Genomic DNA, 26828 nt, shown 5'->3' on the forward strand with positions numbered 1-26828 from the left:
TTGGTAAGGAGACTAAAAAATGCAATGTGTCGATCTCCAATGTAAATAAAAAAAGTAAAGGAAACTGAGATAGCTTTATCTAACAGAATATCTTCTGAAGACACAAATGCTAAAGAGATATTAATAAATGTAGCTAGTATTCAGAAAGAGGTCAATGATTTTACTAACAAAGGTTGCTGAAAAGGTTGAAAAGAAATTACATTCAAAAGTAAAAGATATTTTTGTTGTCAATAATACTGGGAACAATACAAATGAAGACTACTATTTGAAAGTTTGTACTTTACGTAATTTTTTGGCAAAAGTGAAACAGTTCCAACGTATATTAATAGAAAAATGGGATGATAGGAGGAAAATAGGATGTGTTACAAGTAAAATGGAAGGAGATGCTCGCTCATGGTGAATGTGAGATGTTGAATCAAGTAAAACGTATGAGGAATTTATTAAAAAGTTCTTAGACAAGTTCTGATTTGACAGTACTCAATGCAATATTAAAAACAGCATTTTTCAGAGGAGAAATTTCTTAGGCAGTGGGTCTGAAAGCTGTAAAGATTATTTTCAGAGTTTCTGCAAGAACAACTTGTATTCAGATAACCCATGTAATGAGGAAGACCTTATTGCTGTAATATTTGCCAAACAATCAGCGGGTGTCCAGGAAAAATTAATATGGATGTCGCAAAAGGAAACAGAAGATATTTTACAAGCTTTCGACCAGTTGGATGCAATTTCAGGAGAGGAAACATCCAGTAATGGCTGGAGACGAGTAAATTCAAGTCAGAGAGAAAGTGGTAATTTCAGAGAACAAAACAGAAACCATAATGAGCAGAGGGAACATAAGAGAAATCAGAATGGGAGACATGGCGAGAGGCATGACAGTGGGTGCGACAGAGGAGTTTGGAACCGAGGAGGTAATAACAATCGTAGAAACTGGTGATTTAAAGAGCAAAATGAGAGACGTAATGATGACAGGACAGAAAGAAACTGAGGAGGGGGAGACCATGAAAGGGGAAACAGAAAGCAGTTTATGTGACGCCCGAATGCAAGCTCAGGTAAGTGACGGACCATTGACTATGAAGAGGTTGATAAGGGAAACTCCTGGAGCTATTAGAGAAGTTATTTTTGAAGAAGATGAAATAGATAGCACATAGGAATATAAACTGGCTGTAGATGAGGAAATTAATGGAATTAAAGCAGTTGCTGTTACTCATACGGTTAGAGATTTATGTGCTTAGCAGAGGGGTCCTATGACCAAACAAGAGGTAGAAGTGAAGGACCAGTATTGTCGTTACAAGGAGCTACAGTTACAGGTGCCGTAGGAGGAAAAAATTAGAAAATGAAGAATCAACTGTTATTTGAGGTAGATGTTCAAGGAATTTTATTGGAGGTTAGTGGTATGGCCGCCCAAATCTTTGTATTCGATTGATAGTAGGGACACATTTGTTGGTGGACCATGCAGCAGTTATGAATTTAGGAAACGATGGTATGGCCCTAGCGGTAAACGGTATTCAGAGAGAAATTAAATTCAGTAACATGGTTAGACAAAGGGAAATTGCAGGATAAGTACTACCTAAAATCAATGCGTAAGTGTTTTCAGTGGGAAGTAGGTACAGAGGAAGACATTCTACAAAGGAAAATGAATCACAATCGGAGTGAGGTTGGTTCAGAGACAGTAAATGAAGGTTTAAACAACAGAGAAATCTTTCGGGAAATGTATTCAAAATGGAAGGATCCAAAGACAGGGTAGCTAAAAAGACTGGTTCAAAATGGTTTGAAGACAGAAAGAATAAACGTTGTGAACAGAAGAAAGCATAGTGGAAGAAAAGAGGGGAAAAGAACAAAGAACGAAGAAATGAAATTGGAACGTGGTCCTCAGATGGCCTATTTGCAATAAGAAAGGAAAAATGTAGAGAATGCTAGTGTTATTGATACAGACGGGAAAAAGAGCGCTAGAAGAAGTGTTGTTAAAATATGAAGAGGTGTTTTCTGACAAACCAGGATTAATGAAGGGAGAACCTGAAGAGTTTAAAGTCAAGGCACATCAGCCTTTAAAGTTGAGACTACATTTAATACTAGTATAAAAAGAAGGGGGGCCATACGTAGAGAAATATCCAGGATGTTGTCTCTTTAGGTTATAGAAAGATTACCCAGACAGTACAGTAACCCACTAGTTTACATTACCAAAAAGCAGGGTTCAGTACGATTTACGTTGGACGCCGGAGAAATAGACACTGAGAACGATAGACCAGAAACTTTAGAGGGATTACTGCAGAAATTTTAGGGCGCTAGTAAGTTAGCTGTTCTGGATCTGACTGATTGCTATCGGCATATAAAGTTGGCTAGAAATTGTAGGAAATTCACATCTTTCAGGTACAGGGAGATTTTTTTCAACGTGTACAAACTCTTGCGATTTATCTACGAGAGTATATGGAACAAAAAAGATTTAATGAACTTATGTCCGGGAATGCATGGTTTCCATGCTAGAGACCATTTATTCAACCACAATTTGTTACAGAGACTGCGATATAATACGCGCTGTACCAAGCAGCCACAGTTACAGTCTGCGTGGTGTCTTCCTAGAGGGTGGTGCTGTTCCTCATACGTTGTGCCCTACCACCCTCTCCTGTCTTAGTATTTGGTAATGTTGCGTCTGATTCACTTCTCTTGCTGACTCACCTTGTAGTGGCTGTGATACAGCGTTGTACGCAATGGTCCTATATACGAATCTAGAGCTTGTCGACGTGGTGTTTACTTACGGAAAGGCAAATGGCAACGGACAGCGGACAGCAAGGTTGTATTGGGAGACCTATCCCCGCTGACAACAGCCACAGCAGTCAATGTTTGTAACAGTGTTTCGCCGCGTTTGTCTGAGACAGGGTCGTTTCAGAAAGCAGGAAATCATGAAGGAAGTACCCGAAGTGTTCGGAGACCAGACTTGGAGGAAAATGTGATTAAGACTGTGGAAGGCGACCGCCATGTCAATACCAGGCAGTTGGTCCGCCATTGCAGGCTAAGCCAGACGACCGTGTGGAACATTCTCCATGACAATTGTCACTTACAGTGTGTACAGGGCTTACTAGAGACAGATTTCCCACATCGAGAACAGTTTTTCACTTGTTTCTTCACCAGGCAACCATGATTTTGGGATTTGTGTCATCCTTGCTATTCACAGATGAGGCCGCCTTTACGCAGAGTGGTATCTTCAACTTTCATAACAGTCATCTGTGGGACAGTAATCAGAATCCCCATGATATGGTGACAGCGAAACGTCAGCATCGGTACAGCCGGAATGTGTGAGCCGGGATGATTGGCGACCGTATTTTGTGACCAATCTTCCATCCACGTCGCCTAACAGGCCAGAACTATCGGCGTTTCTAGTGGGTGACTTTGCTTCCCCTGCTGGAAGAAGTGCATTGATGATTCGAAGCGTTATGCGGTTGCTACAAGATGGTGCTTCAGCTCAATTCGCCGTTAACATCCGGACGCATTTCAATCGCGTCTTTCCTGGTCTATGAATCAGACGAGGGTGTCCAGTTGTCTGCCCTGTTACTCTACCGGATATCAACTCTTGCGATTTCTGGTTATGGGGCGATCTCAGGAGTATCGTGTATGCAGAGCCCATTCCAGGTGTGGAGATATTAGGGCAGCGTATTCATGCTGCCTTTGACACTGTTCCGGTGCAGCCTGGCTGATGTGAAAGTGTGAGACAACATGCTACGGCGCGTACACGGTTGCGTTGAGGCACATGGAAACCATTTTCAACACATACTGTAACTGAAACTTCCTGGCAGATTAAAACTGTGTGCCCGACCGAGACTCGAACTCGGGACCTTTGCCTTTCGCGGGCAAGTGCTCTACCAACTGAGCTACCCAAGCACGACTCACGCCCGGAACTCACAGCTTTACTTCTGCCAGTACCTCGTCTCCTACCTTCCAAACTTTACAGAAGAGTTCCGGGCGTGAGTCGTGCTTCGGTAGCTCAGTTGGTAGAGCACTTGCCCGCGAAAGGCAAAGGTCCCGAGTTCGAGTCTCGGTCGGGCACACAGTTTTAATCTGCCAGGAAGTTTCATATCAGCGCACACTCCGCTGCAGAGTGAAAATCTCATTCTGATTACATACTGTAACTGTGGGCCCATGATACAGCACATATTAGACTGCAGTCTCTGTAACAACGTATGATTGAATAAATGGTCTCTAGCAGGGAAACCATGCGTTTCCAGTCGTAAGTTCATGACACCTCTTTTGTTCCGTATCCTCTCATCGATCAGTCGTTGGAGTTTGTACATGGCGGAAAAAATCACCCTGTATAAGTTCAGACGTTACCGGTTCAAGGTACTGCCATTGGGACTAAATATTTCAGTAGCCGCACTTATAAGGGCCTTAGATTCCACACTTGGAGAGGAGCTCTTATCTACAAGCACTCCGTACATTGACGACATTTTAAATGCAGCCAACAAATAGCAGGAACACATTCTAATATCGGAGGAAGCACTGAAGGCCTTTGAAAGCGGTAACATTACAATTAACATACTCAAATCCAAATTCAGAATACAGTCCTTGGGGCATGTTGTATCGGCAGAAGGTATTAGACCGAATCCTGCTGAACTAGAACCTATCATGGGGTCCCCACCACCAAGGAACAAGAAATAAAGGGCAACGTGGCGGCAGATGTATTGTCGTGACTGGCACTAGGAATGGGACCATGGGAACAGAGTGAATGAGGGCCAAGCGAAATACGTTTATTTTACATGAAAGGGGTAGAGCACCAACGTGAGGCTCGAAAGATCTTGAGAAATATCAAAACGGAGCAAGAAACAGATCCGAGTTTGCCTACGGTAAAGCAAAAGAGGGGAAGAAAATCACGATCCCAAAATAAACGAAAATTATTAGTTGGAAAAAGGCGTATTTAGTGCGGCAAGATTCTAAGTTATGTTCACCTGAACATACCATTGAGGAGTTCATGTAGTATATACACATGACCAATGGTCATTTTGGACCAAAAACGTGTATGGGAAAATTGAAAGAAACTTGCATTTTTAAAAACATGGTAAAGTGGGACAGGAAAATACTAGAAAGACTTGAAAAGTGTCAGAAAACGAAAACACCTACAACCAGCAGTAAAGAGGTAGGTGAGCTAGCTGCAGCCAGTTTGTTTGAGCCTCTCCCAACCACCACAAAAGGTTTTAAATATTTGTTGATAATAATGGATGTGTTTTCTAAAATTTTAAGATTGTACTCTATGATAAAATGTACCAGAAATGTAATAACAAATTAGGGTAAGGTTATGTGCATACAGTATGCAGACCTGAACAAATAGTGAGTGATAATGGGTTCCTGTTTTTATCAAAACCTTAGAAGAATTCCTTGAAAATTTGGATATAAAAGCTATACAGGATGTCCCACTCAATCCTCCCTAATTTTAAGGACCCAGGAGAGAAAAACCACAGTAGATACGACAGTGAAAAATGCATCACATTGTAGAACATCTCAAAAAATTTATATTCCCACTTCAGAAGTGCCAAGTATCGTCGCCAGAGTGCAGCATGGCCGTATGAAGTGAAAAAGGCGACTCCACAGCAGCGCGCGCAACCAGTAGTGTGTAGAAACAAAATCGCCGGTTACTGTGCAAAGAAATTATCGTCATGTTGAAAGGTGGCTTCACTGAGTCACAGCGCCAGAAATTACGCCGAAGATTATTATTCCGCCGCCTCCACTGGCAGTTGTAGTTAAGAGGATGTCGAGGGCAGTTGTTGTTCTGTTGGGTGAGAGAGTAGATGCTGTTCGGATGGTGTAATGTATAGATGGAAGAAGTTGCAATTGTCAGAGTGTATTTGAGGAGATGGGCATTTGATTTATGATGCTGGCGTAATGGAAAATTTTCGTAAATATATAATGAGGTAAAAAGGTATTACAGTTTTCTTTAATGACGATGCCTCTTGCTCACAGGTACAGTCAACAAGGCATCTGGCTCGTGTTCATTTAGTAGACTTGTAATTCTGGTTTCTATGTGCAATTATAGTATTTCAGGTTTTTCAATTAGTTCATTGTAAATGGTGTTTAAAATATTTTGTCGTATTGAGAAAGAACCGAGCCAGATACATGCGTGTTGAGTCACACTACCACACACAGAACAGTTACACTTGCGCTTCGTTGTTTCGTAGCTTTTATAGTTGCAGGGGACATAATTAATCAATTGTGCTAATGGAAATTCCTTGTCATTCATTATTTTTATTTTATGCAGTCAGATTGTGTGCTAATACTAGTCAGGGCTAACCGGTTACGAGACTTCGTAACCGGTCACACAGCTACTAAAATTATTGCATTTATTCATTAATGTTAGTCTTTTCTTTTTAATTAAGCCCCCATGCAGTGTGTATGAATGTGACCCAACTGATGTGAAAACATTTAAGGAATGATATAGGAAGTTTCTGGCAACAGGAAGTGTTCCGAAACACCAGAGTATTCGGATGTGTGCTTACAAAGTGCAAGTTCTGCAGCATCTGATGCCGAACGACCATCCACGCCAACAATAATTTGCTGCGTATATGCTGCAGCATATTGATATGGATGCCAGCTTCCTGGAAAGATGTTTATTCTCAGATGAGGCAACCTTTCTATCAAGAAGGGTTAATAGGCATAATGTTCGGATTTGGGGTTCGAAAAATCCGCACGTTGTCATTGAACATGTTCGTGATAGCCCTAAACTATATGTCCGGTGCGGGCTAATGCACGACAGGATTGTTGGACCGTTCTTCTTTGCGGAACAAACAGTGAATGTGTCAGTGTATCTGGACATGTTGGAGCAGTTTGTGTACCCTCAGGTACAAGACTTGCAACCCAAGATCATTTCTGAACAAGATGGAGCTCCGCCTTATTGGTCAACGGCTGTTCAAAAGTTCCTGGATAGGAAATTTCCCAATCGTTGGATCGAACGCGGCGGACCCATTACCTGGCCAACACGATTACCCGACATTACGCCGCTTGACTCCTTCACGTGGGTATTCGTGAAGGACCGCGTGTATGCGACCAAAGTGGACGGTATTCCTACGTTGCGACATCGTATCACTAATGCGATTGCAACAATTACAGAGGAAATGTTACAAAGAACTTTAGAAGAAACTGAATATAGACTAGATATTCTTCATGCTACAAATGGTTCACATATAGTGGTGTATTGATGATAAATAAATAAATTCTTTGAGATTCTCTACAATGTGGTGCATTTTTCATTATCGTATCTACTATGGTTTTATTTTCCTGGGTATTTGAAATCAGGGAGGTTTGAGTGGGACACCTTGTATGTATGTGCAGGTTTCATCAGTCTTTGAATCCCATGAAGATGGGTATGAAAGAGTTAGGAATCAGTTACGAGATTGAATATCTCTCTAGTAAGAAAGAATATACATTGTGAAAGGCACAGACATGGCCATGAAATGCAGTGTAAATAGTAGTTCTATTAAAATGCTGAGGGAGAAAGTAGTTCGAAGTATTTTGAAATAACGTATGTCCAGCTTACTTATTTTTAAACAAAAGGTAGGTGCTGAAAGAACCTAGAGAGGACGAGGTGGGTGGCGTATCGTGACGTCTGTAAGGTCATTAAGGCGGTCACACAGGTGGAGGCTGGAGTAGCCGACCCAGGTGACTATGTGACGTGGCTGACGTAAGTAAGCTGAGACACGTCACGACCACGACATTGGTAAACATAGCGACCCTCTAGGAAGTGTAGGTAAGACAACAATGTAAACCTAAATAGTTTAATACCAAGAGTTAATAGTTTTATTAAAGAACCAATTCAGTAAAGAATAAAGTAATTAAAGGAAAATAATTTTTCATGAATTATTAGCTTGAAACTTATATGGAATTGCCATGCCCCACTTCGCGACCGCGATGCGGCAGCCACGAGTGCTGTACTGTCGACGATAATTTATGGATTTGTAGTTTTAGCTTGACGACGTCCACTATGGACAAACGGTAGTCACTGTTATTCTGAACAAGGTTTGGTTATCCCGACTGAAACAAAGGGAAATTCTACGTAAACGGTGCAACTGAGGCTGTTAATTATTAAAATTAAACTTAATATTTGAAAAGAATTCACTAGTCATGAAGACAGTAGTTAACAGGAAGTTTTGAATTTTGGCCACTTTTGACAGAGCCCGTAGAGTTAGTTACAAGAAACATTTCAGTGTTTGGGAAATGTAATTTATTATTGCTATGTTGGTTCAGAGTCCTTTCAATGGTGCCCAGCAAAACGCCATAGCAGTGTAGAAAGAAAAAAATTCCCGTGTGGTTTTATGAAACGCGTTGTGTGTTTTGTATATCTTGTATATCTAGGAAGATTGTGGAAAATTATGGTGCAATAGACTCTTGTACGACAGCCAACTAGCTGCCTGAAAACGTGAACTAAACGTTTGGAATAATTTTTCTAGATTTCTGTTAAACAAATTGAACTATGTGATATTTCCTAAACAAATTTTATGTGCTTGATAAATGATTCATAAGATAATGTTTATTTGTCTTTGTGAGGCTACTTGAAATATTTTCTATAATATGTTTTGTTGATGTATAGTAATGTGATATTTTGAAAGAACTCTGGTGGTTAAAATTTAGGAGAGTATGGTAGTCAAAACTCAAAGATTATCTAAATGCAAATAATTGGAAGGTATAGCTCTAAGCACTATGGGACTTCACATCTGAGGTCATCAGTCCCCTAGACTTAGAACTACTTAAACCTAACTAACCTAAGAACATCACACACATCCATGCCTGAGGCAGGATTCGAACGTGCGACCGCAGCAGCAGCCCGGTTCCTGACTGAAGCGCTTAGAACGGCTCGGCCACAGCGGCCGGCAATTGGAAGGTATAAAAAATGTTTGAGTAGGTGCAAGCAAGATTTCATAAACCAGTAGATTTTGCAATTTAAAGATTTCTGTCAGACTTACAGAATTATATTTGAAAAGAAAAAGGCTATGTAAAACAACTGGCTCAAAATAAATTGACCTTTGGTGCAAAGGTTGCTCCTAAGAATAGAGAGACAGCTTTTCCAAATTACCGAAGTGGGTGTGTAAGATACTCCTTATTTGCAGGTAAGAATGCATTTTACTTTATTTCCAGTTCTGCTGTTTCAAATACGTGAAATGAATATATCAGTGCTGCAGTACGTACGGAGTAAGCAGCGAGTGGTATGTTTCCACACTAGCTAGCTCAGGTGGTTGTCCGTCTGGCGCTTTCAGAGCCAATGAGATGAGGTGCTGATGCAGAAATGGCTCGTGACGTCAGAAAAGAGATACATACGGAAAGTACACTTATTCTGGCGCACATCATGTTATTGTTATTAATAAATATTTGCTAACAAAAGTTGGCTGTTGACAGTCAGACACTAGGAGAAGTCCACGGGTCATAAATACTATCTTTCAGTAATTTTACTATGTCAGGAAACGTTGATATTAATAAGTGGACACTTTGGCAATACCGAAGAGGTACGGTCTTATACGGACTATACTGATTGTACGCTCAAGTTACAGACTATGCGCAGTTGTTGACAGGATGCCTTTCGATCTAGTCTTGCCGTAGATCATCTACATCTACATCTACATTTATACTCCGCAAGCCACCCAACGGTGTGTGGCGGAGGGCACTTTACGTGCCACTGTCATTACCTCCCTTTCCTGTTCCAGTCGCGTATGGTTCGAGGGAAGAACGACTGTCTGAAAGCCTCCGTGCGCGCTCTAATCTCTCTAATTTTACATTCGTGATCTCCTCGGGAGGTATAAGTAGGGGGAAGCAACATATTCGATACCTCATCCAGAAACGCACCCATTCGAAACCTGGCGAGCATGCTACACCGCGATGCAGAGCGCCTCTCTTGCAGAGTCTGCCACTTGAGTTTGTTAAACATCTCCGTAACGCTATCACGGTTACCAAATAACCCTGTGACAAAACGCGCCGCTCTTCTTTGGATCTTCTCTATCTCCTCCGTCAAACCGATCTGGTACGGATCCCACACTGATGATCAATACTCAAGTATAGGTCGAACGAGTGTTTTGTAAGCCACCTCCTTTGTTGATGGACTACATTTTCTTAGGAGTCTCGCAATGAATCTCAACCTGGTACCCGCCTTACCAACAATTAATTTTATATGATCATTCCACTTCAAATCGTTCCGCACGCATACTCCGAGATATTTTACAGAAGTAACTGCTACCAGTGTTTGTTCCGCTATCATATAATCATACAATAAAGGATTCTTCTTTCTATGTATTCGCAATACATTACATTTGTCTATGTTAAGGGTCAGTTGCCACTCCCTGCACCAAGTGCCTATCCGCTGCATATCTTCCTGCATTTCGCTACAATTTTCTAATGCTGCAACTTCTCTGTATACTACAGCATCATCCGCGAAAAGCCGCACGGAACTTGCGACACTATCTACTAGGTCATTTATATATATTGTGAAAAGCAATGGTCCCATAACACTCCCCTGTGGCACGCAATAAGTTACTTTAACGTCTGTAGACGTCTCTCCATTGATAACAACATGCGGTGTCCTGTTTGCTAAAAACTCTTCAATCCAGCCACACAGCTGGTCTGATATTCCGTAGGCTCTTACTTTGTTTATCAGGCGACAGTGCGGAACTGTATCGAACGCCTTCCGGAAGTCAAGAAAAATAGCATCTACCTGGGAGCCTGTATCTAATATTTTCTGGGTCTCATGAACAAATAAAGCGAGTTGGGTCTCACACGATTGCTGTTTCCGGAATCCATGTTGATTCCTACAGAGTAGATTCTGGGTTTCCTAAAACGACATGATACTTGAGCAAAAAACAAGTTCTAAAATTCTACAACAGATTGACGTCAGAGATATAGGTCTATAGTTTTGCGCATCTGCTCGACGACCCTTCTTGAAGACTGGGACTACCTGCGCTCTTTTCCAATCATTTGGAATCTTCCGTTCCTCTAGAGACTTGCGGTACACGGCTGTTAGAAGGGGGGCAAGTTCTTTCGCGTATTCTGTGTAGAATCGAACTGGTATCCCGTCAGGTCCAGTGGACTTTCCTCTGTTGAGTGATTCCAGTTGCTTTTCTATTCCTTGGACACTTATTTCGATGTCAGCCATTTTTTCGTTTGTGCGAGGATTTAGAGAAGTCTTTCTCTGTGAAACAGCTTTGGAAAAAGGTGTTTAGTATTTCAGCTTTACGCGTGTCATCCTCTGTTTCAATGCCATCATCATCCCGGAGCGTGTGGATATGCTGTTTCGAGCCACTTACTGATTTAACGTAAGACCATAACTTCCTAGGATTTTCTGTCAAGTCGGTACATAGAATTTTACTTTCGAATTCACTGATCGCTTCACGCATAGCCCTCCTTACGCTAACTTTGACATCGTTTAGCTTCTGTTTGTCTGAGAGGTTTTGGCTGCGTTTAAACGTGGAGTTAAGCTCTCTTTGCTTTCGCAGTAGTTTCCTAACTTTGTTTTGTACCACGATGGGTTTTTCCCGTCCCTCACAGTTTTACTCGGCACGTACCTGTCTAAAACGCATTTCACGATTGCCTTGAACTTTTTCCACAAACACTCAACATTGTCAGTGTCGGAACAGAAATTTTCGTTTTGATCTGTTAAGTAGTCTGAAATCTGCCTTCTATTACTCTTGCTAAATAGATAAACCTTCCTCCCCTTTTTTATATTCCTATTAACTTCCATATTCAGGGATGCTGCAACGGCCTTATGATCACCGATTCCCTGTTCTGCACATACAGAGTCGAAAAGTTCGGGTCTGTTTGTTATCAGTAGGTCCAAGATGTTATCTCCAAGAGTCGGTTCTCTGTTTAATTGCTCGAGGTAATTTTCGGATAGTGCACTCAGTATAATGTCACTCGATGCTCTGTCCCTACCACCCGTCCTAAACATCTGAGTGTCCCAGTCTATATCTGGTAAATTGAAATCTCCACCTAAGACTATAACATGCTGAGAAAATTTATGTGAAATGTATTCCAAATTTTCTCTCAGTTGTTCTGCCACTAATGCTGCTGAGTCGGGAGGTCGGTAAAAGGAGCCAATTATTAATCTAGCTCGGTTGTTGAGTGTAACCTCCACCCATAATAATTCACAGGAACTATTCACTTCTGCTTCACTACAGGATAAACTACTACTAACAGCGACGAACACTCCACCACCGGTTGCATGCAATCTATCCTTTCTAAACACCGTCTGTACCTTTGTAAAAATTTCGGCAGAATTTATCTCTGGCTTCAGCCAGCTTTCTGTACCTCTAACGGTTTCAGCTTCGGTGCTTTCTATCAGTGCTTGAAGTTCTGGTACTTTACCAACGCAGCTTCGACCGTTTACAATTACAATACCGATTGCTGCTTGGTCCCCGCATGTCCTGACTTTGCCCCACACCCGTTGAGGCTGTTGCCCTTTCTGTACTTGCCCAATACCATCTAACCTAAAAAACCGCCCAGTCCACGCCACACAACCCCTGCTACCAGTGTAGCCGCTTGCTGCGTGTAGTGGAGTCCTGACCTATCCAGCGGAACCCGAAACCCCACCACCCTGTGGCCCAAGTCGAGGAATCTGCAGCCCACACGGTCGCAGAACCGTCTCAGCCTCTGATTCAGACCCTCCACTCGGCTCTGTACCAAAGGTCCGCAGTCAGTCCTGTCGACGATGCTGCAGATGGTGAGCTCTGCTTTCATCCCGCTAGCGAGACTGGCAGTCTTCACCAAATCAGATAGCCGCCGAAAGCCAGAGAGGATTTCCTCCGATCCATAGCGACACACATCATTAGTGCCGACATGAGCGACCACCTGCAGATGTGTGCACCCCGTACCCTTCATGGCATCCGGAAGGACCCTTTCCACATCTGGAATGACTCCCCCCGGTATGCACATGGAGTGCACACTGGTTTTCTTCCCCTCTCTTGCTGCCATTTCCCTAAGGAGCCCCATTACGCGCCTGACGTTGGAGCTCCCAACTAACAGTAAGCCCACCCTCTGCGACCGCCCGGATCTTACAGACTGAGGGGCAACCTCTGGAACAGGACAAGCAGCCATGTCAGGCCGAAGATCAGTATCAGCCTGAGACAGAGCCAGAAAACCGGTTCGTCAGACAAACTGGAGAGGCCTTCCGTTCAGCCCTCCGGAATGACTTTCGCCCCCTGCCACACCTTGAGACGACCTCCCACTCTACCACAGGTGAGGGATCAGCCTCAATGCGGGCAGTATCCCGGGCAACCACAGTCTTAGTCCGATCGGGGGATGCGTGGGACGAGCTGGCCGTCCCCGACAAACCCCCATCCGGACCCCCACAGTGATGCCCATTGGCAACAGCCTCAAGCTGTGTGACCGAAGCCAACACTGCCTGAAGCTGGGAGCGAAGGGATGCCAACTCAGCCTGCATCCGAACACAGCAGTTGCAGTCCCTATCCATGCTAAAAACTTTTGTGCAAAGAACGTCTGAACTAATCTACAGAGAGCGCAAACAAATCGACACAAAATTTAAACGGTTATTAAAATACAAGACTGCCTAGTAAATGCAGTAAATCTGCTACTTGCGCACTGCTGACACACTGCTCGGCGGCGGAAGGAGACTACGCGATTTTACACTATTCAGGTACTAAAACGCGATGCTACAACTCTCAAATACTATAATACGCCCAAAATTTATGAATTAAACAATGCAAGTACCAAAAACACGCAAAGAAATTAAGAATTAAACTATGTAACAAATGAGTGAGCTAGGAGTATACGACTTGCTGCTGCAGCTGCTTATCCAACGGCGGCAGGGAGCACACTGACTGCTCTCGTACAGTTAATAGTTAGTTTATAATCAGCGTGAACAAGTTCATTTTACGGTGTTTCTTAAATAAACGCACCATAGTGGCATAATGTGTAAAAGTTATTTGCACAAAGAAACTTCTTCTCGCTTCATTACGTAAAACACAGACAGTAGTATTCCACTTTCAGAATCCGACGTCAATGCTACGGCTCTGCAAGGGGACATAAAACTAGAGAGCATCACCACGTAACAGGTTGTAAGAATTCCTACGCGGCCGCTCACTAAGTCAGTTCAGGGACGGACTAGCTGAATTATCGCGAAACTCGGGTGGGAAAGCGTGGCTAGTCATAGTGTACACCCCTTATACCATCATCTATAGACCCACCGGCTAAACTAAGACATTTCTGAAGGTTTAGTACGAGTGGGTGGTTCTTCCTAGGTCCTGCAAAGCATACCATAAAAACGCGATCGCGCGAGCACGTTATCCACTTTACGCTAGTACCAACAAACTGTTCGTTGCGTCTGAGCTGCGCGAACCTTACAACAATCCCAGTTATTCAATGCAGGCTTGATTGTCGAGACAGGCTGTTGCCTACGCGGCGACATTATGAAATTTCAAATGATGTAAATGAAATGAACACAAAATGCAAACTTAATACAGACACAGTCTGTGCGCAATGTAAATCTCCGTAGCACGTGACGTTGTCCAAGCACTTCATGTGTTGTGTGATTACAAGGAACTCCCGTCCCTCAATAAAACAGAGCAAATCTCCTAGGATATTGCAGAATCTCTGAAAATCATCAACGAATTATCAAAATGTATATAAATATGTGCACATACGTATTTTCATGTTGTTTTAGAAGTGGAAATGTTGTACCCTTTGTAGTTTAAAATGTTTATTTTAGCTTAAGAGTCTTGAGTTGTGCAAAAACAACACTGTTTCTGTCGTACAATTATTTCACGACCCCGGCCTATGTGGAAGATTTGACGACTACCTGAATGACTCCCCCGTCGAGTCGTGCAATCCAGGAAGGAGATCCGGATGGGGGACCAGTCCGAAATCTTTTTCCAGTGGAGAGAGCGCCGTGACACCTTTTCTTTCATTTGCAGCCACATATCTTGTGGAAACACGTTATGTTCTTTAATACATTGGTATCATTGCCTTCTGCATCCTCAGGCCGTTGATCACTACTGGTAGTTCCGCCTTTCAAGGGCAGTTTCCAACCCCTAGGGCAAGAGAGAGCCCTTGGCATTTGTCCGCTCCTCCACCTTATTTGACAAGGCCGTTGGTAGAATATGTGCGACTACTTATGTCGGAAGTCGTCGTCCGCCACTGCTGATGACTTTTATTCGAAATTTAAGGAGTGGCTGTATTCGAACCGAAAACTAGGACATTTTGATTATTTGTCAAAGATGCTACCCCTAGACCATGGGTGCAAAACACACGCTACAGGTCAAATGTAATGCAAAAGTTACCAACCGATTTGCTCCATTTGCCGAAGATGAAGTGTATAATGTTCAAATTACGACATTGCACGGTAGTGTACGAGAGTGACACTAAGGTGATCCTTCTGTTGGGTATAAAAATTGTCCCTAGCCTAAGGTCTCTCGAAAACACTTTATCTTACTATTCTGTCACCACCAGAACCAGAGGTATGAGCCTCGGAAAAATCTCGTTTTCATGCGAAACGTTTTGGAACATTTTAGGCTATGGACCAGCGTAAAAGACGCTACAGATCCACAACACCGTCCTAGCAACCTACAGGTGTCTGCGCTCTATACCCTTGGTGCACTGAGAGCGATATATATATATATATTTATATATATATATATAGGGTGGTCCAATGATCGTGACCGGGTCAAATATCTCACGAAATAAGCGTCAAACGAAAAAACTACAAACAACGAAACTTGTCTCGCTTGAAGGGGGAAACCAGATGGCGCTACGGTTGGTCCGCTAGTTGGCGCTGCCATAGGTCAAACGGATATCAACTCAGTTTTTTTAAAAATAGGAACCACCATTTTTATTACATATTCGTGTAGTACGTAAAGAAATATGAATGTTTTAGTTGGACCACTTTTTTCGCTTTGTGATACATGGCGCTGTAATAGTCACAAACATATGGCTCACAATTTTACACGAACAGTTGATAACAGGTAGGTTTTTTAAATTAAAATGCAGAACGTAGGTACGTGTGAACATTTTATTTCGGTTGTTCCAATGTGATACATATACCTTTGTGGACTTATCATTTCTGAGAACGCATGCTGTTACAGCGTGATTACCTGCAAATACCACATTAATGTAACAAATGCACAAAATGAAGTCTGTCAACCTCAATGCATTTGGCAATACATGTAACGACATTCCTCTCAACAGCCAGTAGTTCGCCTTCCTTAATGTTCTTACATGCATTGACAATGCGCTGATGCATGTTGTCAGGCGTTGTCAGTGGATCACGATAGCAAATATCCTTTAACTTTCCCCATAGAAAGAAATCCGGGGACGTCAGAAACGGTGAACGTGCGGGCCATGGTATGGTGCTTCGACGACCAATCCACCTGTCATGCAATATGCTATTCAATAACGCTTCAACGGCACGCGAGCTATGTGCCGGACATCCATCATGTTGGAAGTACATCGCATTCTGTCATGCAGTGAAACATCTTGTAGTAACATCGGTAGAACATTACGAAGTAAATCAGCATACATTGCACCATTTAGATTGCCATCGATAACATGGGGGCCAATTATCCTTCTTCCCATAGTGCCGCACCATACATTAACCCGCCAAGGTCGCTTATGTTCCACTTGTCGCAGCCATGATGGGTTTTCCGTTGCCCAATAGTGCATAGTATGCCAGTTTACGTTACCGCTGTTGCTGAATGACGCTTCTTCGCTAAATAGAAGGCGTGCAAAAAATCTGTCATCGTCCCGTAATTTCTCTTGTGCCCAGTGGCAGAACTGTACACGACGTTCAAAGTCGTCGCCATGCAATTCCTGGTGAAGAGAAATATGGTACGGGTGCAACCGATGTTGATGTAGCATTCTCAACACCGACGTTTTTGAGATTCCCGATTCTGGCGCAATTTGTCTGCTACTGATGTGTGGATTAGCCGCGACAGCAGCTAAAACACCTACTTGGGCATCATCATTTGCTGAAGGTCATGGTTGACGTTTCGCATGTGGCTGAACACTTCCTGTTTCCTTAAATAACGTAACTGTCCGGCGAACGGTCCAGACACTTGGATGATGTTGTCCAGGATACCGAGCAGCTTTCATAGCACACGCCCATTGGGCATTTTGATTACAATAGCTACACATCAACACGATATCGACCTTTTCCGCAATTGGTAAACGGTCCATTTTAAAACGGGTAACGTATCACGAAGCAAATACCGGCCGCACTGGCGGAATGTTACGTGATACCACGTACTTATACGTTTGTGACTATTACAGCGCCATCTATCACAAAGCGAAAATAGTGGTCCAACTAAAACATTCATATTTCTTTACGTACTACACGAATATGTAATAAAAATTGGGGTTCCTTTTTAAAAAACGCAGTTGATATCCGTTTGGCCTGTGGCAGCGCCATCTAGCAGGCCAACCATAGCGCCATTTGGTTTCGCCCTTCAAGCTAGACGAGTTTCGTTGTTTTTAGTTTTTTCGTTTGATGCTTATTTCGTGAGATATTTGACCCGTTCACTATCAATGGGCTGCCCTATACCCTGACGAGAAAAAAAATCGCAACACCGAGAAAGAGCTGTGTGACATAAATGAAAGTTTGTAAGCGTGTTCATGTTATTTCTTTACCGCTCCACTCTCGAAGAACCCGCAGGAAGTATGAACACTTAAATCTTCTCATATGAGCTCTATGCAGACCTTAGACCGTCCAGCAGAAAGCCCATTCCCGCCTCCACCTTCTGAAACTCCTATCTGGCCGGACATGGGGATTGCATCCTTCTACCATCCCCCACACCTACAAATCCCTCATCTGTCCTATCCTCTGTTATGCCAGCGTTGCCTGGATCTCCGCCCCCACCCGCTTTTACAAGGCCCTCCAAATCCTTGAACGCCATGCGCTCTGCCTTGCCTTCCATATCCGCCTTCCTTCCCCCACACGGCTCCTGTATGAACTGATCCCCTTCCCCCACCTCCTCCTGTTCCTCCAACATCTCTGCATCCTTTACATTGTCCGCAGGCTTGATCTCCCCCACCCTCTGGTTTCCTGCTTCCTCTCCACCCCCTGCCGTTGCCGCACCTCTATCGCTGTATCCCTCCCTCTCTCCACCTCCACACCCTCCATCTCCTTCATCAGGGCACTTTCCAACGCCTCCCCCTCCCAGATGACGAACTTCGCCGTGACATCTACCCTTCCATCCAACTATAACGTGGCCTTGTTCCCCCCCCCCTCCCCAGGGCCCCCTTTTTCCTCTTCCCTCCTTCTCTCAGAGCGGATTTTCCTCCTCCCTCCCCTCCCCTGGCCTGGGACCCTGCACCCCATACTTGCCTCTTTCCTTCCCACATCCCTACCTACCTGGCCCTCTTCAGCGCGCCCCCCGCTCCTCTCCCCCATCTCTTCCCCTCCCTCCCTTCTTCCAGTCTCCCTCATCTCCTTGCGCCTGGCAGATCCTCTGTTTTGATCATCGTCAGTGTGTTACATCAGTGTTGTGTTTAGTGCTGTTTCTCCTGTGCATCAAGAGGTGTGATTTTAATTGTGTACTGCCTTGAGGTTCGCCGTCTGAGTTTGTTATGTGCTACGCCATCCGTCGATACCTTTTATGCTCCAGTCATACTGTGCCTTTTGTTCTTTTAATTGTCGCAGTGTGTGGCTTTTTGTGTGTGCTACTTTTAAACAGTTTTCACAGTTTTTTATCTCCATTTTACGGTCACCCTGTTTTTTTGTCTATTGCCTTCCATGATGTTCCCCCTCTTTTATATCTATGTTCACCATATTCTCTCCTTTGTTATTTTTAAATGTCTGCTATTGTTTGTTCTATGCCTTTCGGCTGAAGAGCAGCGCATATGCTGCTGCCAGCCCGCCCAGATGGGGAATTGAAACACAATAAAGAAAAAAAAAAAACTCAATGCAGTTGGGTACAAACAAAGTATTTGCACACTCTGAGGATAAAGTTAATTGTTGAAATTTATTGAGAAATTTCTGCCAAAGCGAAAAACACCTTTGTTTTAATCTTTCACTCTATTTTGCATATCGTCGCAATGATACAAAGTGAGCTGCTTTCGTTTGAACATTTCCGATGTCCTCCGTCGATCCTATCTGATGCGGATCCCATACCATGCAGCAGTACTCCAGACTAGGTCGGAAGAGCGTAGTATAGGAATCCATTGAGTAGGATCTCTTGAATCTTCAATGTGTTCTGCCTATAAATCGTAGCCTTGGATTCACTTACCTTACAAAATTATTTATGTGATCATTCCAATTTTACTTGTTCGTAATTGTAAACTCTAAATGTTCAGTTGAATTTACCACATTTAGAGCTGCTTGATTTATCGTTTAACCGAAATGTAGCGGATTCCTTTCAGTGTTCACGAGGATGACTTCACAGTATTCAATATTTCATTCAGTTGCAATTTTTAACACCAAACAGATATATTGTGTAAATCATTTTGCAATTAATTTTGACCATCTGATGTCTTTACTGGACGATACGTGACGGCACCATCTGCAAACAATCTAAGATGGGTGCTCTGATTGACTTGTAAGTCGTTTACAGAGATACTTGCTTCTGGAGCCACAGATATTGCTTTTGTTTTACGCCATGACGTTCGCTCAGTTACTACGAACTGTGACCCTCGTGACAGGAAACCACGATTCCAGTCGCAAAACAGAGACGGTACTTCGTAGGCACGTAATTTGACGGAAAGTCGCTTGTGAGGAACGGTGCGAAAAACCTTCTGGAAATCCAAATATGTGGAACCAATTTGGTATCCACTATCGCTAGCCCTCATTAGTTCCTGAGACTAAAGAGATAGAAGAGTTTCACGAGACTGATATTTTCTCAATCCGCGTTGACTGTTTCTCAGTAAATCGTTTTCTTTAAGATGATTCATTATACTCCAACTAGGACTGTTGCTATATTTAAAAATATGGGTCATCCAGTGTATCGATATTTTAAAAAAGTGTCGTTACCGGCCTCAATAAATCCAAAATAATTATCGATATATCGTCGGAAACAATATCGACGTACCTTAATAAAATATCGGCTGCACATTGTAGATATTAAACTGCCAGTGTTACAGCTGCAGATTTAAGTATTTATTTATTATTAGATATTCTGTGCATCAAAAAGCTAGCAGCCTGCTTATGTCCTTTAGAGCAGCAATTGAAAGGAAATGGATGCACGTTCACGCTTGGCAATAACCGGTTTGTTAAAATGGTAACTGCAGGTAAGTGGCACAATAAAAGATCGTTCGCTTTCGTCACATATCGGATTTGTCTCGAAACTTCATGTCGACTTCCCTGTTTTTTCATTTCTGAAATGCCAGTGACCTTGCAGTTGTAGTGTTCAAACTGCTTGCTGTTCCTGTGGGTAGCATCAAGCGCCGATTACGTCAGCATTTCCCTCACAAGTCTCCACCCACCGCAAAGACCAATCCTGTCATTTAGATTTTTGTTAATCAGTTTCAGCAACTGTTTCTGAAGAATGCCGATGTGAAGAAATAACATACAGGTGTGCTGTTTCTTCACGTCGGGTATCTTGTTATTCCATTCACTCCGCCAGCCCCCAGTGCAATTGGACTTCTTCTTTATGCCATCTATAGTTGCTTATAACAGTCACAAAGAAAGACTGGACGCGATGAAAACCCAAAAGTAGTAAGATTACTTCAAGCAGTGAAAGTAAAATTACGTTCTACTGCAATTTCAAAAGCACAACTTCAAATCTTTATCATAAATTTAAAAAAAAATATAAAATTAAATTAAATATATATATCGGCACCTGATAGTGCCATTTCGATGTCAATACATCGATACATCTGTGAAAAAGGTATTGCTGATAAGCATCGATATATTTTGGAAAAAATATGTAGTTCAGGAGATTAATCGTATTTCTTTTCTTAGGTTTTGGCGTGATGTGTGCAATTTTCCGTTCTTTATTTTGTTTCTTCGTCGTCACTGTAGAGTTTTGTACTGTAGGGATCAAGGGAGAGGATGTTCTTAGGTGGCCAGTGTCCTCTATCTTCAACATAACTGCATACATGTATTAATAGGGCCCTTTATTTACATAAATATGAAGCTGCTTATCTTTAAGAGGGTCCATATGTGATAACCCACGTCAGCATCACTGCTGATAAACTATAAGTACAGCTATTCGATGAATGACAGACGCCAAACTGGAGTGCGAGTTAGTGCGCCAGTGACTGAGCTAGTGAGTGAGTGGCTGCACGAGTGACTCAGACTGAGGCTCACAGTGAGCTAGTGACTACGACTGAGATCTACGGTCAGAGGCGGCCATCTAAATACTTGCGGTCGAGAGGACGTTGGCGGCGTGTTGCTTGCGAGTCTGTCTTTGGCCTCTCTCCTGACGGGCGGGCTAGATCCAGCGCCTGCTATCGATCTTCTTGCTACGTCTTTGCCGAACGGCGTACTGATGATAGTTAACGCCAGCACACTTTATGTATCTTTTGGCGAACGAGCAGTTGTATATGACTAGTGCTTGGGTTTATCTGCACTGAAAAGTTTGAATACATGCATTCATCTATGCATTAAAAATCTGATAAATATGCTCTAACAACTTTTAAATATACATAATAAATAAAATTCATTATTGCAACTTTCTCACATCTTTTAATCCTCCTAAAGTAATCTGATTATACAATTATTCTTAAAACATTAATTAACAAAGTTAGTGTTTATTACTGTATGTTTGTCTCTTTCTATTAGTCTATTTTAGCATCAGTTGCTTTTATTGCAATAAACAATCAAATATTTTTCACAGTTTTCTGGAAGAAATGATTTCCTTCTGTCACTTAAAATGTTTTTATGCAAAGAGAAAGATCCCTCTTCATCACACGAAGTCACAGGACAGTACCGAAAAGAGGCTATGTCACTTACAGAATAACCATTAAGCTGTTTTTCAGATTCTCCTTTTAACACCTTATTCACATCCCGAAGAAACATTAAACCTGGATTCCTTGCTTCAGTTTTCTCAATTATGTTGCGTAGACACTTTCATATTTCTCTTGGTATGTCTCCGACGACAGCTGTTTCGTAGACCTCAAGGGCAGAAAATAGAGGCATTGCTTTTTCTTCCAAACGTGTGATTGTGGCTAGGAACTTACTGAAATAGGTCCTAATAAACACTAATTTACTCTGGAGACTCTCCTCCCTGCAAGCACTAATTGCAGCTGGGATACTTCCTGCTTCGTTTCTGTCCATCACGTCCAGCACCATTTTCACGTCTTCTAAATGCTCACTGTAATAAAGAGCTGCTTCTATCCATGATCCCCCACGTCGTGATGATCGGCTGTGGGGGTAAACGAATACCTGGCATCATTTCAGTAAATAATTTTACTCTTGATGGCGCCTTCACAAATACTTTTATCACAGAGGAAATTAAGGCATTTACTTCTGGAAAATACGCTGGAATTTCTTCAGCCAGTCGGTGAAGAGCATGTGCTAAACAAGTTACGTAAAATACCTGCAAATCTTTAGCAGCCTTTATCATATATGTTCCTGCATCTGTAACTATCACCAGGAGCTTTTCTTCGTTTTCTTTAGCGGGCTACAAAACGCGTAATGCCACACGAACAACCCTAGCTTGTTGCGCTGTCGAGAGACATATTTTTATAGTACGGGAACCGCTCATTGCTGATTGCTATGTACGCTTCATTTTTAGGCGCCCTTTTATGGATTTGTAAAGAGAAGTAATTCTACACAAACAGAGCAATAAAAGAGAAATTTGCTCAGATCTTACTCTTCTTCTTAAACTATTGTGATGAAATACTTGTATTTCAAGAATCATTGCTGTAAAAGTAAAATATATGCTTAAATATGCAAAAGTTATTTACATATGCAATTACCCCTTAAATATGCATTTATATGCACTCTCATGCAAATATGCAAAAATCCTAGCTCTATATATGACTACTACGTATGGAACTATAGTAAGTGCATATTCTGAAAGGAATCTGAGTGGTGTGCAGTCTGGAGCAGAGTACTTCCCTTTATTACGCGATTTAACCTGCTTCACTACACCGAGGACATCTATTTCTAAGTGATTCATGTGGGCAGTTGTCCTTCATTCTAATTCCGAAATATTTAATTCGTTTTTTTGGTCAAGCGATTTCGGAAAACCGTGTTTAGTATCCCGTTTTGACGGCACTGTCATCAGTAAGGGTACCCTCGCTATCACGCAGTGAAGGTATTGACTGCGTGTTGCCCCTGGTGTATTTTAGATACGACCAGTATACATCTCTCATGCTCTTCTGGAAAATGTGCCTCTAAACACAGGAGAAACCATATCGCTAAGCAAGATAGACGTCCGAGTCACAATGTCTAAGCAAGACTGTTCTCTGAGCTGCAATATCAGAACTGCAGTGACATTTTCCAGGACAAGTGGATAGATATTGGCTGATCAGTTCCCTGTTCGGCACGATCGCCAGACGACTGGATTTCTATCGATGGAGGTCTTAACAGCAGTGAACTTGGTGCATTGAGGTTTTTTTGTGGTTTCATTTTCTGTTTTCGTGGTGTGAGTGCAACAGATATTTATGTTCATTCTGTGTTCGGTCGTGTTCCGTGACATTATAAAATTATATCTTTGTTTTTTTTTGTTCTGTTGTTACGGTTATGGTGTAACTTTTGGTTGCAATAAAAAAAGGTGCAATAAGTTATTTTTACTCCAATATGCCATATTTCGCTCTGTGTTTTTCTGTCAAACACAATTAAAGACTTCAGGTTATGGTCCCTGGCAAACGAATACATACGGTATTTGTTTCTTTTCAGTGAATTCATTGCTTTTATCAGAGTTTTATTCGCGTGAACCGTGATGCTCAAGTTCTGAAACCGCCGTATGGCCCTGGTCTATTGGGGGGAAATGCTCGTTTTCGTTTTGAATTGAGTATTGTAAGTGTGGCTTTCATTCAGCCTACAACAAGGTGGATAAATTGAAATCGTACAATATCCAGAAACTTGACGGTAAAAATTTCCAGCTGTAGAAACATCAGTTGCAAATTAATTTCGTGCTGAAAAAGTGCTCGATATCGTCGAGGGGAAACCGAGGCCAAATGAAGCTGGTGAGAGTCAAACCGTTTGCGACAACTTAAATGCGAAGGCGATGCTCCTACTATCTACTGCGATGGAATTTGACCAATTACAATAGGTTATGAAGTGTACAAATGCAGCGGAAATGTGGGCCATACTAAAGACTATTCATGAACAGCGATCCGCAGTTAATAAAATGGCCTTGAGGCAGAAATTTCTTTAATACAGATTGTCACTAACAGACACAATCCCACAATACATCGGTCAGGCTGAGTCCTTGGAACAAGCATTAGCTGATGTTGGGGAACCTGTTACAGAAGCTGACAAAATGGCTAAAATTTTGGGAAGTCCGCCAGCAAAGTTCGCAGCTTTTTCAACTGCCTAGGACTCGTGTGATAAAGATCAACAAACGTTCGATAATTTGACTTTAAGGTTATTCAAAGAAGAACAAAAACTTTAACAATGTGATGAAAGCTCAACAGCCTTCGCAGCAGTTAATGTGGACAGAACACGCAAGTTCAGTTCAAATACCGGTAACAGCAGTGCGTCTAACATGGTCAGTAGAAAAGACGTTGAATGTTATTACTGTCACAAAAAGGGACATTTCAAATCTGAGTGCAGAAAACTTTTAGCAAAACTTAATACGAAAACTGCTACGTCTGAGCACCAAGCTTTGAGTGCAGAAAATGCGTATGTTTATGCTCCAGGTTGCGTAAACATTTTGTTAGCTAACAGTGCTGCGTCAAAACATATGACGTCACACAAAAGTGGTTCAACATATTTAAGCCAATTCAGTCGGGTGACTCATTTGTTCAAATTGGAGACAGCTCAATCGTCAAAGCAGAAGGCATTGGATCAATTGAAGTATTGTCATTAGTTGAGGGTAAATCGCAACCTCGTACTTTGGAAAACACGTTATATATTCTTAAACTAAAGAAAAATTTATTTTCAGTAGGAGCAGTCACAAAAAAAGCAATGAAAGTTATTTTTGACGACAAGAGAATGGAAGTTCGCAATTCAGGTCTAATTGCAGCAGGAATTAAGATGGACACTCAGTGTTATCAAATGTTGTTTGAACGTCCAGATGTACTACAGGCAAATCCTGCATCCCTGAATTTCACCATGATCTGGCATGAGAGACATGGGCACCTTAATTTCAGTGGTCCCAAGAATATGACTAATCTAAATTTAATACCTGGTTTCAATATGAAGAAAGTTGAGAATCTTCCTTGTGGACCGTGTCAGTGTAGCAAGATGAAAAGAAAATCTTTTAATTCAAATTTGGAATCAAGATCGAACGCTCCTGGTGAATTTATTCATGTAGATTTGAGTGGATGGATAAGAAAACCATCTCTTGGAAGTGCACAACTGTACATAGTTTTCAACGATGACTGCAATTCATAGAGATTCGTGTATTTTCTTAAAAGTAAGCATGATACTTTCCCTGTGTTTTTGGAATTTCAGAGACTGATTGAAAGACAAACTGGAAACAGAATCAAAGTTCTGACAAGTGACAATGGAACTGCATTCATAAATATGGAATTTGAAGATTTCAACAAAATGGTATAATACATGAGAAAACAAGTCCCTATACACCACAACAGAAAGGCCGGATTGAACGAGAAAACAGGTCCATTGCTGAGTGTGCACCCAGTATGTTATTAAGTACTGACTTGTCTCACGAATTGTGGGCAGATGCAGTAAGCTGTGCTGCGTATATCTTAAATCGCCGAGCATGTAAAGCAAATGACAATGTTACGCCATATGAAAAATGGTTTGGAAAACCTCCTCCTTTAGGTCACCGGCAATGGAGGGTGAAGCTTTGACAATGCCAGCCACTCGTGCTGGCGAAACGTCAGTAAAATCATTAGATGAACGTCGGACGAAGAACCCGAGACAGAAGCCAATAGGCTGTTTGTCAACAAGTGGCCACGAAAGCTTTAACAATTTTGTACATATGAGGAAGTTTGGATCAGCAGCATACGTACAAGTTCCTGAAAAATTTAGTTCAAAATTGGATAGTGAATCAAAGAAATTGATCATGGCTGGCTATGATGGGTATAGTACCAATTATCGCCTCTACAATCCTCAGTCAAAGAAAATTACAGTCTCCTCCAATGTCTCTTTCAAAGAAGAAGAAACCCATAGCTTAAAAACAGAACAAAGAATTTTACCCGGGAGACCATGCTTGTTCGCAGCTCGTGGTCGTGCGGTAGCGTTCTCGTTTCCCGCGCCCGGGTTCCCGGGTTCGATTCCCGGCGGGGTCAGGGATTTTCTCTGCCTCGTGATGACTGGGTGTTGTGTGATGTCCTTAGGTTAGTTAGGTTTAAGTAGTTCTAAGTTCTAGGGGACTGATGACCATAGATGTTAAGTCCCATAGTGCTCAGAGCTATTTATTTAGACCATGCTGCAGAAGATGTTCAAGAGTAATCTGAAGAGGATGATGCAGGTGAAAAAAGGAAAGAAAATTAAAAAGATGATATAGAGGAATCTGAAGAGGATGATTCTGATGAACAAATGAAAGAAATTCAAAGAATGAATCTGAGAGATCGGTCTAATCTGCGAGGACCTGCTCGTTTTCGGGACCAAGATATAGCTTGTTTGGCCGAGCGGTTCTAGGCGCTTCAGTCCGGAACCGCGCGACTGCTACGGTGGCAGGTTCGAATCCTGCCTTGGGCATGGGTGTGTGTGACGACTTTAGGTTAGTTAGGTTTAAGTAGTTCTAAGTTCTAGGGGACTGATGAGCTCAGATGTTAAGTCCCATAGTGCTCAGAGCCATTTGAACCATATAGCTTGTTCTGCTATTATCTTTGAACTTCAAACTTCTCAA

This window comes from Schistocerca serialis, chromosome 5, assembly GCF_023864345.2.
Source record: "Schistocerca serialis cubense isolate TAMUIC-IGC-003099 chromosome 5, iqSchSeri2.2, whole genome shotgun sequence".
Lineage (NCBI taxonomy): Eukaryota > Metazoa > Arthropoda > Insecta > Orthoptera > Acrididae > Schistocerca > Schistocerca serialis.